General features: G+C 45.1%; 1 protein-coding gene and 2 long non-coding RNA genes across 3 annotated transcripts in view; 2 read left to right on the top strand and 1 right to left on the bottom strand.

The window, feature by feature from the left end:
- GAP43 (growth associated protein 43) overlaps nucleotides 1-15,742 on the top strand; it is a 195,261-nt gene that overhangs the window by 64,221 nt on the left and 115,298 nt on the right. The window lies entirely within an intron of this gene.
- LOC111939260 (uncharacterized) overlaps nucleotides 1-15,742 on the top strand; it is a 114,273-nt gene that overhangs the window by 41,628 nt on the left and 56,903 nt on the right. The gene's annotated exons all lie outside the window — the stretch shown is intronic.
- LOC147654355 (uncharacterized) lies at nucleotides 10,256-11,287 on the bottom strand. Its single transcript, XR_015285007.1, has 2 exons — nucleotides 10,887-11,287; nucleotides 10,256-10,526 (listed from the first exon to the last, which is right to left on the bottom strand). It is a non-coding gene; the product is annotated as an uncharacterized LOC147654355 (long non-coding RNA).

The raw sequence follows: 15,742 nt of genomic DNA, 5'->3' as shown, positions 1-15,742 counted from the left end.
TGCCCTGAATGGAGACCACTAGCCAAATGCCTTCTGGTGCTAGACATACCTTCACATCAAAGAAATTCACCCAGGGAGCTGCAGCAGAAAAGGAGAAAAAAGAGCCAGATGAAGGTGTTGACACCATGCCACCCCACTGGTACAAAGAAGGTTTGCTTCTCTTCACACCTGCACCACTGCAACAGCCCTAACACAGTCTTCTTTCATGTGCCTTTTCTCACCACATCCCAGACTATGGGAACAGGTATGGGAGAGACATCCGAAGTTGTCACGTTGTTTGAACTTCTGTGTTGGGAACTCTTCAAAAACAAGGCAGAACAAAGCGTGTCTCTGTGGAGGCAGGGAGCACGTGTGCCACTGTGTGCCTGCCTGTACAAAAGTGTGTGTGCACCATCTGCCACTGGGATTCTGCTCTCAACACCACGAGCACAGGATGCTCTCACCTGTGATTTTGGTACATGCTCAGGGCTCTTTTTTTTCCCCCAAAAAGAACTTCTCATTGTTTTCATTGCTTTGTTGAGTGGAAATGGCAAGAAAGGTGCTGGATTCATCACTTGAGATTGCATTTATGGCACATAACACTTACCACAGAGGCCTGGTAAGCATCACCACATCAGTCCTGTGGCTGAGGGAGCCAGGAGACAAGGTCCTGCCTGCAACCATCAGAGACAGTAGCAGAACCAGAACCAGATCCAGACCTGGTACCTCTCTCCCTGTGCTGACTGCTCAAATGCTGCTTACTCACCGTGCTTACCGCCAGGATCCTGCTTTCATTGCTGCTTTCACATTCTTGTTGATCTGAGCTCTCCCTTTAGCTATGCCTTTCAAGTCTTAGAAGCTGCAATGAATATGTATCAACATTTCAAAGCCATAGATTCTGTGGTGGGGAAACAGAAAGGGGACGGGAGAGACAGACACACATACAGTCTAATTCATTTTTAAATGTCTGTAATTCATCCAAGAGCATTATCAATAATTACTAGAAGAAAGCAGTAACTCACATCACGAGAAATCAGCGCTTTGACAAAAAGTTGGCAGCAGGCCTTACAGATATCTTGCACATGCAAAACCTTCCTGGAGCATGATAATCAGCTGGGGGGCGGTGTGGGGGGAGACCTTTCTGTCTGTTCACAGCTCTGGTGGCCTCACCAGGGAGCCCTGCTGTTCTGTCATCCCTGTGCCTGCATCAGGCACGCTGTAGCTCTTGCAGGCAAACTCAGTGGGTGCATGCTAGATCTCATCCCTGCAGGAGGTGTGGGTTTTCAGAGGAGGTTTCTGGGAGCTGGATGCATTGTAATCTTAAGCATCCCTTGAAAAATCCAGCCTGGATGCTCACTAAATATCCTCTCAGGGTCTCAGCACTCTGCCTTCCCTCCGCTGTGGCCATCGCTGTCCTGTGCTCATGGCAGGGCAATGGGCATCTCCAATTATCTCTGTTACACCACCTTCAAACTCTTTCCTCTTAAAACTCTGACTACAACACAGATGGTGGCCTGGGATGTAGGACTGGGAACAGATCCTGAACTGCTTCCAGTCTGGAGTACCCAGCAGCTACCTCCCAGCTACAGACCAGAACCCCCACCATAAACAAAACCAAGGCAAGACAGAGAGGGGAAGGGGGGGCCTCAGAGAAGGGAGGCTGTTTGTGCTAAAACTTGGATATGTTTTTCACCTGAAGTCAGTCCTGGCTGCTCATCTTTGGGACATGAAGCTACAAGGTCTGTGGCATTTAGATCCACTGACAGCCATTCAGTCATTCACTTTTGTGGGCTGCCAAGACCTGTGTCAAATATATATGGCCCTAGCAGGGCTGGGGATGAGATGTGGGGATGCTTTGTCATCTTTTGGACTTTTGTGTTAGTTTGTGGAGTATGAGTGATCCTCCTCCTCCTCCTCCTTTCCCCCACCACAATATAACCCATGTGATGCACCCCTGATTTTGGGTCTGCTGCAGCTGGGGGCTGTGACCTTTGATGCTGCCACACACTGCCAGTCATGCTGCTTTCTTGGCTGCTTCTCCCTGGGTTTATCAGCACTGTGGGAGCAGAGACACTGGCACAAGTACCATGGAGCATCTCTGCTGTCATATCAGACCTCAGGCAGAAACACAGCTGGGACCACAACATCCTGAATCCAATGGCTAGATCTGCTGGGACTGATCAGGCTGAGACTTGAGCCTCCTCTACAGCTAAAGCTGACCGAAATCTCATTGCAGCACAGAGAGTCACAGCATTTGGGTCACTCCTGGTACAGTCCTCTGTGCTGGGCTACAAGTGAGGAACATTTGGCAGTTTCAGGTAATACAACAGCAGCTGCTGCCTCTGTGGTGTGTGTCTCATGAAACTGCCAAACACCTGTACTCTCCAGTTGGCATCTAGTTAATTAACGGATAAAATTCAAGAGATTAGCTTCCTGCACAAAGGAATATATGCTTTAAATCCTGCAGGTGCAGCTGGCACTTTAACAGCTACAGAGAAGGCCTGGAACCACCTGTCCCAGTGGCCTGAGAGGGCAAGGACAGCCCATGGTCCACAGATTGACAAACAGCCTTCAAAGGACGCCTAGAGAAGCTGGAGTTCTTTTTCTTTTGCCAAATGTTGCTGCTGAAATCTTTGTTTGAAACCCACCAGTGTGTCAGAAGATGGACTTCTTATACACTTGGCACAATTTCTTATCTTTATATGCACCTCACTGGCTCGATAAACACATTTTATTTAATCTCTTAAATCAAATGCTTCTAGCAGCCTTTGTTGTTTCCCATGGAATGTCTGCTGCTCTGTGTTATAAATGGGCCATGCTACACTGGTCTGTAGTTTAGGAGGCCATACACCATAAAGACACTCAAAGCAAGAGCATTTCCTCATTGAATAATACCCATGTTTCCTATGGAGAACCAAACTGGGACATTTTCTGTGTCTTTTAGGGTTTATTTGATTCCTTTAAATCAGGCCTAGTTTAGCACTTCAGCACTTTACCATCCCATGCCACAGCCTGATGTTTGCTGTTCAGAGCACCTAGTCCTGTGATGTCCTCACTGTGCTGGCTAACAGGAGGTGACAACGCCTGTGGGGCAAGTCTGGCTCCCAGGACAGGGACCAGAAAGGGCCCAGTGCTTTGCAGATGTGCAGCTGCTTGGACAGACTGGACATGAAGCTCTACCCTGATGCACTGGACAGGAAATTGGAAATCGAGCATTTGTTATTCCATCCCTCCCTGAAACTGTGGCACCAATGAAGGCAGTGAAATGCTGTGTGGAAATTTAGCACTCTCTAACTTTGTTATTACAGCTCAGTGAAAAAGCCAGGCCAGAGCTGTGCTTTGTGAGTAATGATCTGAGCTATAGATTAACAAGAAAATGAATCCTCAACTGGTATACAATGATACTGTCATTCCTGAATTCATTCCACACAGCAGCATATGTAAAGCCATAATACTGACTGCATAATCAGTGGGTGGTGTTGCTATTTTTTCCCTTAAGCATATGATGGACAAACAGCTTCTCCACTGTACATTTAAACCACTTCCATCATTTCTATTCATCAGTCCAGGATAAATTATATAGGAAAAAATGTGTAGGTGATGAAATTGCCCTCCATTTTTATCTGTTGGTTTTGTTTTTTTTTTTAAACTGACAAAGGAGAGACAACCGACAAAGTGCATGTTGAGAGGTGGGTGGGTGGAAATCATAAATAACTTGTGTCTTCAGAAACAAACCCTCGAAGCCAGCTTGGCTGTTTGGGGAATAGGGCTAGGGGCAGTCTGTGTGATAAGGTGTTGGCGTTCTTGCCTTCTTAAAGATTTCTATCTAGCTCTGTGATCTCTCAGCTATTTTTTGTGGGTTTCTTAAAACAAAAACAAACTAGGATCCCATTTCACAGGGATTAGAGTTTCCATGGAGAGCTGTAGCCCTTGGCGCCTGTGGTAGGTTGTGGTGTGGCTGTAATGACAGTCCCAGCCCGGTCCCACCAGTCCTGAGACATTAAGTGTACGCACGAATGCGCACATGGAGAAATGCACGCACTTCATCTCTAATGGGGTTTTAATTCTGTGTGTGTGGGGAGCGCCAGATAACCACCCTGGAAGCAGAAGCTGATTGATCACAGAACTGCTATGGGATCTGGGTAGCACCAACAAGGCGCTTGTGACGTCTCAGTCTCAAGAAAATGACCTTTGAGGACCAACAGCAGCTGTGGTTTTTCTGATGTGGAGGTTGACCACTGAAATTAGAAAACCACCCTCTTCCAGCTTCCTGGTGTTTCTTGCCTTTCTGTGTCCTAGTCTCCAAGGCTTCTGGCCAAAATCAGCCTGGAGCCGAAGGGTCAGCGGCTAAATGAAATTATGAGGCTTTTAGAGAGCCCATCTGCCTGGGCAAAGGCCTAGTTTGAAGGAGAAGTGGAACAAATGGAGTAGAGATGAAGAGATGGATCTCTCAGTTCACAGGGAACTGGGAGCTGGCAGAGGAGTGGAGGGAAAGGGGAGGCTGAGGTCAGGCCAGCGGGAAGGAGTGAGGATGGAAACACAGGAAGAGGTTCATGCTGGAGCTCAGTATTGGGTCTGAGGCACCAGAAAGGTGCCACAGGAGGGAATCTGCTCTTTGCTCTACTCTAACCCTGGTTCATCACACACACGAGCCAGGAGGTGCACAGGGTTCAGAGAAAACCGCCTCCAAGTCAAATATCAGCTGGGCAGCCTTCGCTAGGCTTGGCAGCACATACCTGCTGGAATATCACGTGTGGTTATGTGCTTGCCTTTGATTTTATGCACAAGCTGGGCTCTGCCATGCAGCCTGCCAAGCACACCTTGCTGCCTGTGCAAGCTTCACTGGTGGTGAACACCCAGGGCTGTCAGCAGCTGGATTCTGCTGCAGCAGCAGTGTTGCCTGCTCACATGAGAATGGCACTCAAGTGAGAGGAAGGCTTCCCTGCATTATTGTACCAGCCCTGTTGCTCTAGCACGTTTCAAGGCTAAGAAAAATACTCCAAGTCTGGAAATCAATTTCTGTTTTCTTCACTCACACTGGCTGCACTCCTTGGAGGGAGGGAGCCTGTGTGAGCAGTGGGGGATCAGAAGCTCTGCTGTGCTGGGACAGCTGGAGGGGATGTTAAAGGGAGAGGGTTGCAGCCTCCTACATATCAAGGCAGGGTGTCCAAAACCAGAACATGGAAACATGCCTGGGGAGGGAAGAAAAACATGATTTTACCCAGCCTAAGCTGAAATGGAAGTCTGTGAGACCGAGGGGCTGAACACGTTAATAACTTACTAGTGACCAAAATAGATGGTCTGAGCTATGCTATGCCATGCTATGCTATTCATTCCTTCTTTTCTCAGCATTGGACTTTCACAGCTGCCCCATTGCTTAATTTATTAATTTTAGAAGATGTACTTGCTAACAGCAGAACACCTGTAGTCCACAGCCCTGCTGAATTTTCTTTCTGCACACAGGAATACCTAGCTCCTGGTAGGAGGCACTGAGGACTCTGGCAGAAGGCACCAAAGTCAACCTGAGGTTTATTCCAATGAGTATCAGGGACCATTATTTGCAGCACAATAGTACATAATTCTTTCAGTGTAGGTTGGCACACATGCTTGGTGGCTAGAGCAGCAGGAGGACTAAGACTTGATCTCTGCTTGTTGAAAGCAAATGGGATTTTTGTAATTTACTTCAGACAGACTGGGATTGGGACCCAAGAACAGAGTCAGTTTGCCAGTTCGTTGCTTGCCTGCTGATGTCATGCCAATATTGTCTGCCTTGGTGCAGGGGAATGCAAATGCCTGGTCATGGGCGGGGGGGAATAATTAGCAGCGCTTATTAAAAGCTGTGGTGATTATTCATTACAGCTGCTGTAGGCCACCCTGCTTCAACAGCACGGGCTCTAGTGTCAGAGGCAGGGGGAGGAGGAAGGACAAGCAAATGGGGGCCTCCTTCACTCTGGTGTTGCAGTGGCCGTCTCTTTTCCAGAAGACGGATGTTGTGCTCTAAGTACCTCTCCAGAGAGCTAATGGCCGACATGGCATTATTACCAGCCTGCGATCAGCTCTATCTTTTTTTTTATGATAGTAATTTGTTACACTGGTTTGCCACATGCCCGCTGCTTCCTTGTTAATCCAATAATCTATATGAGAAAAGCAATTTGACATTCCTCCTTCCCATCTGCCACCCATCACCCAATCTATATCTTAACTATCAGTGATTTATTAATGGTGTCTGCATTAAGTACATCTCCGCTTCATTGGCGCCCTCCATTCCCTCTCTCCTGGAGACACTCTCTGGATACATTTAGAGAGCAGAGTCAGCACAAAGAGGAAAAGCAACAGTAAAAGCAACCAAGTTGGGTTGGGATTTTAGGTGCTTTGGTCAGATACTCCACATGTACAACAGCCTGAAGCCCACTCAGCTGAGACTCAAGTGCGTGCTCGGCCCCTGTGCTACTTGCAAAACATAATGCACTTACAATGCAGGGCTTTATCAAGTTTGTGCCTGTAGTCCCTTTGCCAGCATCAGTTTGCATCCAGCCTGGGCCAGTGTTCAGTGGCTCCTAGGAGGGGCTTTTGATGGGACTTAATCCAGTGTTTGCTGGGTAATGCTTCAAGGGAAAACAACCAGATTCATGATCTGTGGAAATAATGAAGTGCAGTATCCAGTATCCTGGATTTCTTGAAGTCCGGAAAGAGTGGTTCTGTTAGCCTTTCTGTCAGTGGCAGAATGAACGGCACAGCCTTTATGCAATCACCTATTTTCAGGACTCTTGTAAGAATACTGTACCTTCAATAGCTTCAGCAAAGTTGGTTTGAAATCAGCCAATGAGCTCAAAAGCTTTTGGAGGTGAAGGGCATCCAAGAAGCTTGCATACATTCACACACACACAGGCACACACTCCTGTGTGCTTACAAAGGCCTTGTTTCCTTAGAAACCAAGCTAAAAATCTACTGGCAGTATTTCAGCCTGCTTGCCAGTATCAGGGAAGAGCTCGGGGACTACTTGAGTCCTGCAAAATGAAATTCTCTTTTCCTTTTGAAGGAATTTGCTGTTTGAAATTAGATTTGGGAAGCACCGATCCTCGCACAGCCCAAAGCTCGCACTGCTCCACCCACACAGGTCACAGACTGTCGTTCACCTTTCGTTCTCAAAACTGGGGCAGTGTCCTTGCACGTGCCACGTGCTGGCCAGGCACTGCAAATGGGTTTCATTGATTCAATTACTCCCCACACAGCCATTGCATTCTGCACTGGCAATATAGCTCAGCACCCTGCTGTATTTGTGTGTATGCTGAAACACTGCTTAACGACTTTTAGTTTAACTCACATGGGGAAAGCAAAAAAGGGCATCTGACTTTACATTAAAGTTCATTACACACATCTTTCCTGCCACACTCCTGGGGATCTAAGGATTCAGAGTGCAGAAAAATCCCATGGATTACATCATTTGACAGGGCCAGATTCAGTAATGTTAAAGTCCTTTCTATACAGAAAGCTAATACTGTGAGTTGGCTAAAACACCTTTAGAAAGCATGAGGTGTGGACAGCAAGGCAAATGATATTTTTATTTCATTTTCACAACAGCTCTTTTTAAAGGGTCTTCATTTTTTTAGAATAGCCTAACAGAACCTTTCCTGTAATTACTGCTTTTTTTAAGATCTAGAAAGAAGTCATTAAAGAACAAAGTGCAGTGAGAAAAACCAGATTCCCAGGAAGCAGGGACAATGTGGAAATGAAACAGTTACAAGCAAAACTGCAATGATTTCATTGCTTTTTGAAGTCCAGTGCAAAGAATGGTCACACAGCATGCACCTCTCTAGATGTGCAGGGGCAGAGGATGATCTGTGCCAGGGGTGGGGGAGCACATGTTGGTGCTGCTGAAGTGTCTTCTGAGATAGCTGGCACTGCCTGGACAGCTCCCACCCAGCTTTTTTTCCTGGTACAGCAAGGGTAGCTGGAGAACATTTGGATTCACCAGGGTCTGTGGTGACTGACTTGGCGGTCTCACAAAGTGGTTCTCACGTAGCCTTGCAGGCTTGCTACACTGAGCAGTGCTTGGTTTCCTTCTGAGTTTTTGCCTCTTGGTGCTGGTGAGCTGTGGTTGGGATGCTGCTCTTGCCAGTGCTTGGCTCCCCAGCCATTTTCAGTGCCTCAGGATGCCAAGTCTTGATATTGTTGAAGGCTCCAAAGGTGATTTTTTTATTGCTGTTGGCTGAGATCTTCATTTGAGGTTTAGAATATCAGTTAACCCACATTTATCAAAGGTCAGTATCATTTAGACTAATAACTCTTCTGTGCATAATGAAAAAAACTTGGGATAAACAGACTGGGAAGAATGTAGGTATAGAGTCATCATTAGGAACTAAGTGATTAGTTTTAGGCAGAGAAATGTGAAGATGTACTTTAAATTACACATGAACCTCCTATAGCAGAGGAGGTAGACCTGAAATGGATAAACATGAATATTTCACAGTCCCATCAGATGGAGAAAGCTGCCCCTCTGTGCTTTGTGTTTTTTAACACTTCTCTGCTGAATAAAGCAATATCTGCCTTCAGTCTTTTATTCCCATTGTTTGTTTCTGTTAAACTTACTGAAAATGGAAAGGGAGCATTCCTTTTGAATTGAATGACATGTTTTCTCGGAGCCAAAATAGGGGGAAAAAAAGAGTTTGTTTATTTGTTTGTTCACTGATTTGGCAAGGAAAGTCCCCCAAGCATTTGAATTTTGGCTGAGATCAGGACTACTACAACATTGTGTCTTTTTTCTTTTTCATGCTTATCTGCCAAAGAGCAACAATAGCTCCCTACACAGTCCTGCTGGAAATGAGATGCAGAGGCACAGAGCACCAAATGGCTGGGTAAGGGAGGGTGTGACTGCATGATAGGACAGTTCTGACCATGCAGATCGGGGGGTGTGGCACAGTGATGGCACTTCAGCTGGAGAGAGGAAGGCTGAGGTGTGTGGAAACAAAGTGTAGGAGCAAAGCCACTGCTCTCCCTCCTTCTCCTCAGAGACAGTGCTTGTAGTCCCCCCACACACCCTTCTGACTGCCTGATGCCAGCTTCTCCAGCTGACTTACTCCACATGAAAAGGACAAAACCCCAGAAAAAAACCAAACCAAAGCAAAATAGGAATAATCCTGGCAGCTGTTTCCATAAAGCACCGTATAGGCAAAGATGGGAAGCACGTCTTTGGTATATGATACTGCAAAACTGTGAGAAGAACCTGTATATTTGCTCTGGGCATTCCCTTAGGCTCCTGTGTTTTAAAAGCATAATCTTAAATCTAGCTAATGTTAGAGGTAAAGCAGGGAATAGGGAGTGAAGGCAGGAAACTCTGGCTGAGGCTAGATCCTAATTTCATGTATTCCCTCCTAATCCAGGTAACACGTTTGCTTGACCAATAACCATTGCAAGTTGTGGCATTTGATAAGCCAGTCTTCTGGGAGCTGGGGTTTCCCAAGATTTTCTGTTTCACAGGATAGCTCTTTTGCAAATAGTCCAGAGGAACTGATTCAATATTTATATCATTACCTGTATCTATAGCCTTATATTAGGAAAAATGTAAAAGTCAGCATTTTGTATTGTAAAACTGCCTGGTGCTCATGATATCAAAAGCTGCAGATGGGCACGCTGATGGATTATTTGCCCTGTCTGCTGTGTGTAGAAGAGCTCATTTGGGGGTTTAGTAGAGACAGATTTCATGAATGACTGCAGAAGACAGAAGTGAAAGCTGGGAATTATTTGGAGTGGAGGAAAAGAACAGAAGGAAGAATGGTAATTTCTCATTTGTAGTTTTGGAGATCTCTGCAATTACCTTTTGAGATATGAAGTTATTTCACCCTAACAATTTGCTCATGGTGTGGTTTTTCTCCCAAGGAATATGATGGATGTGTAAAATTCTTACAATCAAATGTGAGATACCAGTGCTGGAAAGATAATGATTTGATGGCAGCCAAGCTGTCCCAGGCTGCCACCACCTTGCATATTACTCCATGAGGTGTCTGAATTTTTCTCCATGCAAGATTCAATGGAAGTTGTAATTACAATTATATAATTAATATTTTCCTTTGTATTTTCTTAAAAGAAAAGAAAAAAAAAGAAAAATCTCAAAAGGTATTTTTCCTGTTTGTACTGAAAACACTTTTGTGTTTGATGAAAGCTCTTTTTCCTTTTTTTTTTTATAGCATGCCTCTAGGGAAGAAAACCAAACCCAAACCCTAGCAATTCATATTGTAAATTTTTTTTCCAGAGAAAAATACAATTGCTTCTGACTAGCTTTAGTTATCATGTTTTTTTTATTAAAATCTCCATCTCTTTGCATTCCTGCTGCTTATTTGACAGTCTCTGCTTGTCTTTCTTATACTCGCTTGCCACCATTTCACAATCTCTCTTTGTACTCCACACTCCCTATTTTTAATTGGAATTTTCTTCTTTCCAATTCCTTCGCCTTTTCTGTAGCAGACCTCTTAGGTAGTAGATGATCCTAATAATATCTGAGTTGGAGCTGAACTTCAGACCCACAGTATATCTGAGCTGTTTTGAAGTAGCTAAAAAGTATTAGAAAGAAAAAAAGGTAGACATGAGATGCTGCTGAATATTTTTAACTGATTTGTATAAGTGGAAAGGGGATGCAACACCACCAGCTAAAATAGAGCTCACATTCTCTTCTCTAATAAGGAGCAGAGGTTGTTATATACATATATACCCACATATATATGTGAGTAGAGGTTGTTATATGTTATATCTATTTTTAATACATTTATATATATTTATATGTTTATAATGAGTAATTTGCATTCCACTTCTATTTTTTCTGCCCAAAAATGTGCTGGTGAAACAAGTTGAAAGATCACTGAATGGGAGAATAAAGGATGTTCCAATTGATCTCTGGAGGTCTTTAGACCCACCTCCACAGCAGGGCAGGGCCAGGCAGAGCAGGACACTCAGCACCTCATCCAGGAAAGCTGTCAGTATGTCCCTGGTCAGAGATCACACCACATCTTTTTGGGCACCTGCAGCAGCCTGTTGGGACAGAGTGGAACCCAGCTTGGTTTGCACATGGGGTCTGGACAGGAGGACTGAATCACAGAATGGCTTGGGTGCAAAGGATCCTTAAAGATCCTCTAGTTCTGACCCCACTGCCATGGGCAGGGACACCTTCCACTAGACAAGGGTGCTCAAAACCATGTCCAACCTTGCCATGAACACTTCCATGGAAGGGGCACTGGCCATGAAGCTGCACTGGGCTAAGCCTTGGCCTTCCATCCCTCAGCTTGAAGCATATCAGAGAAGCATTACTGATTTCATCCTCTGTATCATGTCTTTCCGGTTTAAACTAAACAGATGCAGCTCACATGACCCCATGCAATACTCTTCAGAAAGAAAGGAGATGAAGAAATACCCTTGCTGATCCTGTCAAGGTGCTGTAAGGTGAAGTAGAAACAGCGAAGGAAAGCAGCCTTGGGGCTTTTGTTGCTTTCTCTAGGCCAGGCAGAAGGACAGCACCCAGGAAGGGTGGATGCTTGGAATCCTGCTGGCATCAGGCAAACACTGGCCTCTCACAGTGTGATTGCTAGTCTCCCATTCAGGTGGTCACAGAAAAATGAGGTCAGACTCTCCTATCACCCATTCAGGCAGAGCTCTGTAGCTCCAGAGGCTCTCAGGGGGTGGACGTGCTGCTGCCCAAAAAGCAGCACATTTTTCTGCATGGGGCAGAAGACGTGAGAAGCAGTGAGGACAAGGTCTTGCCCTGCAGGTGGCCCCAGCTCTTGTGGACACCTATAGCAACCTGCATGAAGCCACGGGCCCTCCATTCAGGGTGGCTGAAACAGATCTACCATGTGGACATCTGTGACTTTACATCCAACTGAAACAACCTCAGCACACTGTGGAAAAAAATGGACTTGTCAAAGTTCAGTATCAGAGGAGAGATTTATTGGTCTGGCCACCTTCTTCTCTTCAGATATAATTTATATCTACTCTCCAAATCAGGAGTAATAACCAAATTATATATGTTGAAAAAGATGAGGTTTAGAAACGCATAAAACATCTGAAATGAAACCTGAAATGGAGGAAATTTGACTAGTTTCAGCTGTCGGTACAAGCCTAAAACTCAGGTAGGGCTCATTAGGAAGTTCATCTGACCTTTCTGACTGAACCCAAGGCTGATTTTTTGTCTGATCCATAGAGAATATCTTTTTTATTTCTTTTTTTCCTTTTTTTTTCGCCTACATGAAATCTCACTGATTATGACTGGAAGCTCCTAAGTTTGTTCAAATCCAAAGTTCAAAGCGAGTTCAAAGTACAGGAAGCATGTAGCCATGAAAATGGAAATAGTTGAGGTTTAAATCCATGAGAGCAGAGCAGCTGGAATTTGCACTTTGCTGAAACTGCCTGAGCCAGAATGCTCTGAAAAGATGAGAGTTAAATCCTGATGAATAGAAAAGAATGAAGGAGGCCCTGGTTTTGCCCTTGATCTTTGGTGAAGGTATCCATCTTTCCTAAATGGTTTTCCAATACAGATGAAACTCACCCACTAAATATTTGGGTAGAGCCTGCCATGCAATACACTAGAAATAGGTAAATCTGTGCATACTAGAAGAGAAATGACATCTTGCCTTTTTGGCCTTTAAGAAGTGTGGTAGGGCTAGGAGAGGTCTAGCTCCATGGAATTAGGTTACTCTATAATAGTTTTCTCAGTAGAAGTCTAAGCAACAGTTTACAATCTGCTGTATGAAGGAGGCTCACTAAGGAGTGGTGAAGAAATCAAGCCTTGCTAAGCTCTGAAGATAAAAGCAGAAAAAGTACACCAGTTTTGCTGGAGGAAGTGAGTAAAACAGCCATGTGTTTGGGTGTAAGACTGCTTCTGTTTGGGGAAATAAGTACATACAACAAAAATAAGTACATAAGTACAAACAACAGGAGAAAGACAAGTCCTATGATTCCTTTTCCTCCTTTCCTGAGATAATTTTGTGTTTATACACGATCTATGAGTGAGAAAGAAATGGAGAAATGGACCTGGGGAAGATACAGCTTTGAAGGACAGAAAGATCCATCTGTATCATCTTGTCTGAAGTCTATCCCAACATCAGGCATGGAGCCACATCCACCAACTGCCCTGCATCATCCAGAGACACATAGATGAAGAAAACTGCAGGATTTTGGAAGTCCTCATCATGCAGTTTAGTATAGGCTTGGAGCTGATTACCTTCAGCCATGGCTTTGTCATCACAGATATGGAACAGGACTGTATGAGCTCATGTGACAGACTGCATTAGCTTGCCTTGACTTCTTGGGACTAGTGCCATCAGAACTTCAGTGAAAATGACAAATTAAAACTGCAGGAGGAGACCTTGCTTACTAAAAATTTTGTACATTTTGGTGGTTAAATCAGGGTGTTTAATCCACAAGTTTCTCAGGCCCTCTTCTGCCTGACTGGATTGCTCTCATCATAATGTAATTCATGCAAGCAATTAGGCAGTGCTGCCTACAGCAATACCTCATCCTCTCAAGGGATTAGAGGCAAAGAGGAAGTCACCATGGTCTCCTAGCACACTTCAGTATATATTTCTGTGTCTCTGCAGGACTCTCCAGCCCCTTGCAACTCATACAGAAATCAACAGCCTCTCATGCTTTGATATAACACACTTTTTTGTATTTGGCTGTAACATGGAAAGCTTTGGGTACTTTGAGGATTGTAGAACAGAGATATGAACACAAGTGAAAGAAAAGTTGTTTTCAGTATCCCTGGGGCAAAGGTTTTCTGACTGTAAGCTGGTGTTACCACCAGTTTGAGCCACATAGATGTCTGCTAAATGGTATGGGTGTCAGCCATCCAGCATTTCCTTATTTTTCTAGTCCTGCTGGTAATTCAATCAGAGGTGTGCTCTTTCTTCTGCCCCAGGAGCCGAGCATTCACTCTGGAATGAAGAAGAATAATGTTGGCTCTTCTGCTGCTTGTACCCTGCCTCCATTCCTTTCCTGCTGCTTCTGAACCCCCTGACCCTTTCAAAGGCAGCTCAGCAGCCTGCTCCATCTTCTATTGAATTGAATTGCAAATCTGGAGACGCTGCAGTAGGAGCAAGCCATCCATTTCAATTCTGTGCCCCTGTTACTCTCCCATGGGACCAGGGCAGATCCTGAGGAAATGCAGTCTGCATTTGTTGATTGAGCCTTCTGATGAGATTAACTTCTGGTTTAGCAAGAAGCCAGTCATATGATCCCAGCTGTGTTTGAGCCAGAACAAAATTTCTGGAGCTCATGGACAGTGACTCTCCCTTCCAGCAGCACTGGAGAAGCAAACTTGCAAAGCTGAGTTGCCCATTAGGAAAAATGAGGCAAGAGCAGGCAGCCAATTTTGGACAACTTACCTACTTACCTACCCACCCACCTTCACATGACAAGAAGTCTTCTGACAGGAGCACCCTTCAGCAAATTGGCTTTCAGCTGAGGAACCGTGGAGGATGGATGGCCAATGGGAAGAGCACCATGTGCTGCAGCACGTGCTGCAGGGGATTACAGTGCCCTGATCCTACAGTGCCCTGATCCTAAGGAAACCATCATGGACCAGACCCAGGGTCTGTGTCCTTCCTTGGAGTGACTAATTTTCCACTGACTGCCGGAGGTGAGGGGTCAGAGGGAGAGGTCAGAGTGGGTCACAGATCAGTGGAGACAATACAAATCAAAAATAAACTCTTGGCCTTTCATGTTAGTTTGTATTAGCAGTTGTATCTATCTTTTTTTAGCTCCAGCCCTGCTTATCCTTTGGAGTAAACTGCTTTCCCTAGAGCACCTACAGAAAAACAGGTCAGGAGATGGCAGACACACTCACAAGGTTTATGTCTGACATTCCTCTGTGGTGACCCTGTGACAACAGGATTTCACTGCTGTGTCTCCCCAGAGCTGCTCTCATTCCTGGTGACTTCAATGACAAAAGTTTTAGCCTTTTTAAGCCATGCAATAAATTGCAACATGTTATTATGTTGGGTATCTCAGGCAGAGAGAGCTCTGCTCTGTGGTGTGCCAGGTGGCACATCAGTCCTGGTGTGGTCTGCTGGGCACCACACATTCACCTTGTGTGAGCCACCAATGCCCCCTTCAGCACACTTTGGTTACAGTGTCACTTGAAAACATTCCCTTTCACTGTTGCTGCGTCCCAAGGGTGCTTGTTGCTGACTCTCAAGGACTAGGTGTGGAGAATACAGGGAAAAGGACTTCTCACTGTCAGCTCTGGTGTGCATATGTGCGTTTATGTCTCTCTCTCTTTCAGCGAAGATTAACCAACTCACAATCCTGTTCCAAAATTAAGAGTTACATGGTTACTTCTGTGCCATGCCTGCAGCCCTCATAGTGTCTGTCTTGAAAGGAATAGTTCAATTTTTCAGCAGATTTGCAGTCTTTAAAATTAGGTTTGATTCCAAAACTGAGAAACAAAAAGAATCTGGCTATTTCTTGTGAGAGTGTTTTAGTCTCCAGCTGACCACTAGCTCAGTGAGACTAGCATGTCCTGATGGCATGGGAATATCCAGGAATGCAGAGCGTGACCCTGAGCCCACTTCTTTGTGTGGGTGGCTGCTCCTTGTCATGGCACTCATGACATGCTCTGGAAGCTGCAGGAAGGCAATGTGCTTCCTTGCTTTCCTTTTCTGGTTAGTGGTTCTTTATGAGGAGGTGGTAGCTCTTACTCCCATTCCATTCTTTCTGAGGAGATTGTAGCTCTTTGTCCCCTTCCCTCCTTTCTGGTGTGCTTGATTTGGGATTTCCA

The sequence above is a fragment of the Cyanistes caeruleus genome, chromosome 3 (genome assembly GCF_971803275.1).
Source record: "Cyanistes caeruleus chromosome 3, bCyaCae1.hap1.1, whole genome shotgun sequence".
In the NCBI taxonomy this organism is placed as follows: Eukaryota; Metazoa; Chordata; class Aves; order Passeriformes; family Paridae; genus Cyanistes; species Cyanistes caeruleus.
The sequence above is the reverse complement of the archived record's forward strand: the minus strand, read 5'-3'. Positions and strand labels throughout refer to the sequence as shown.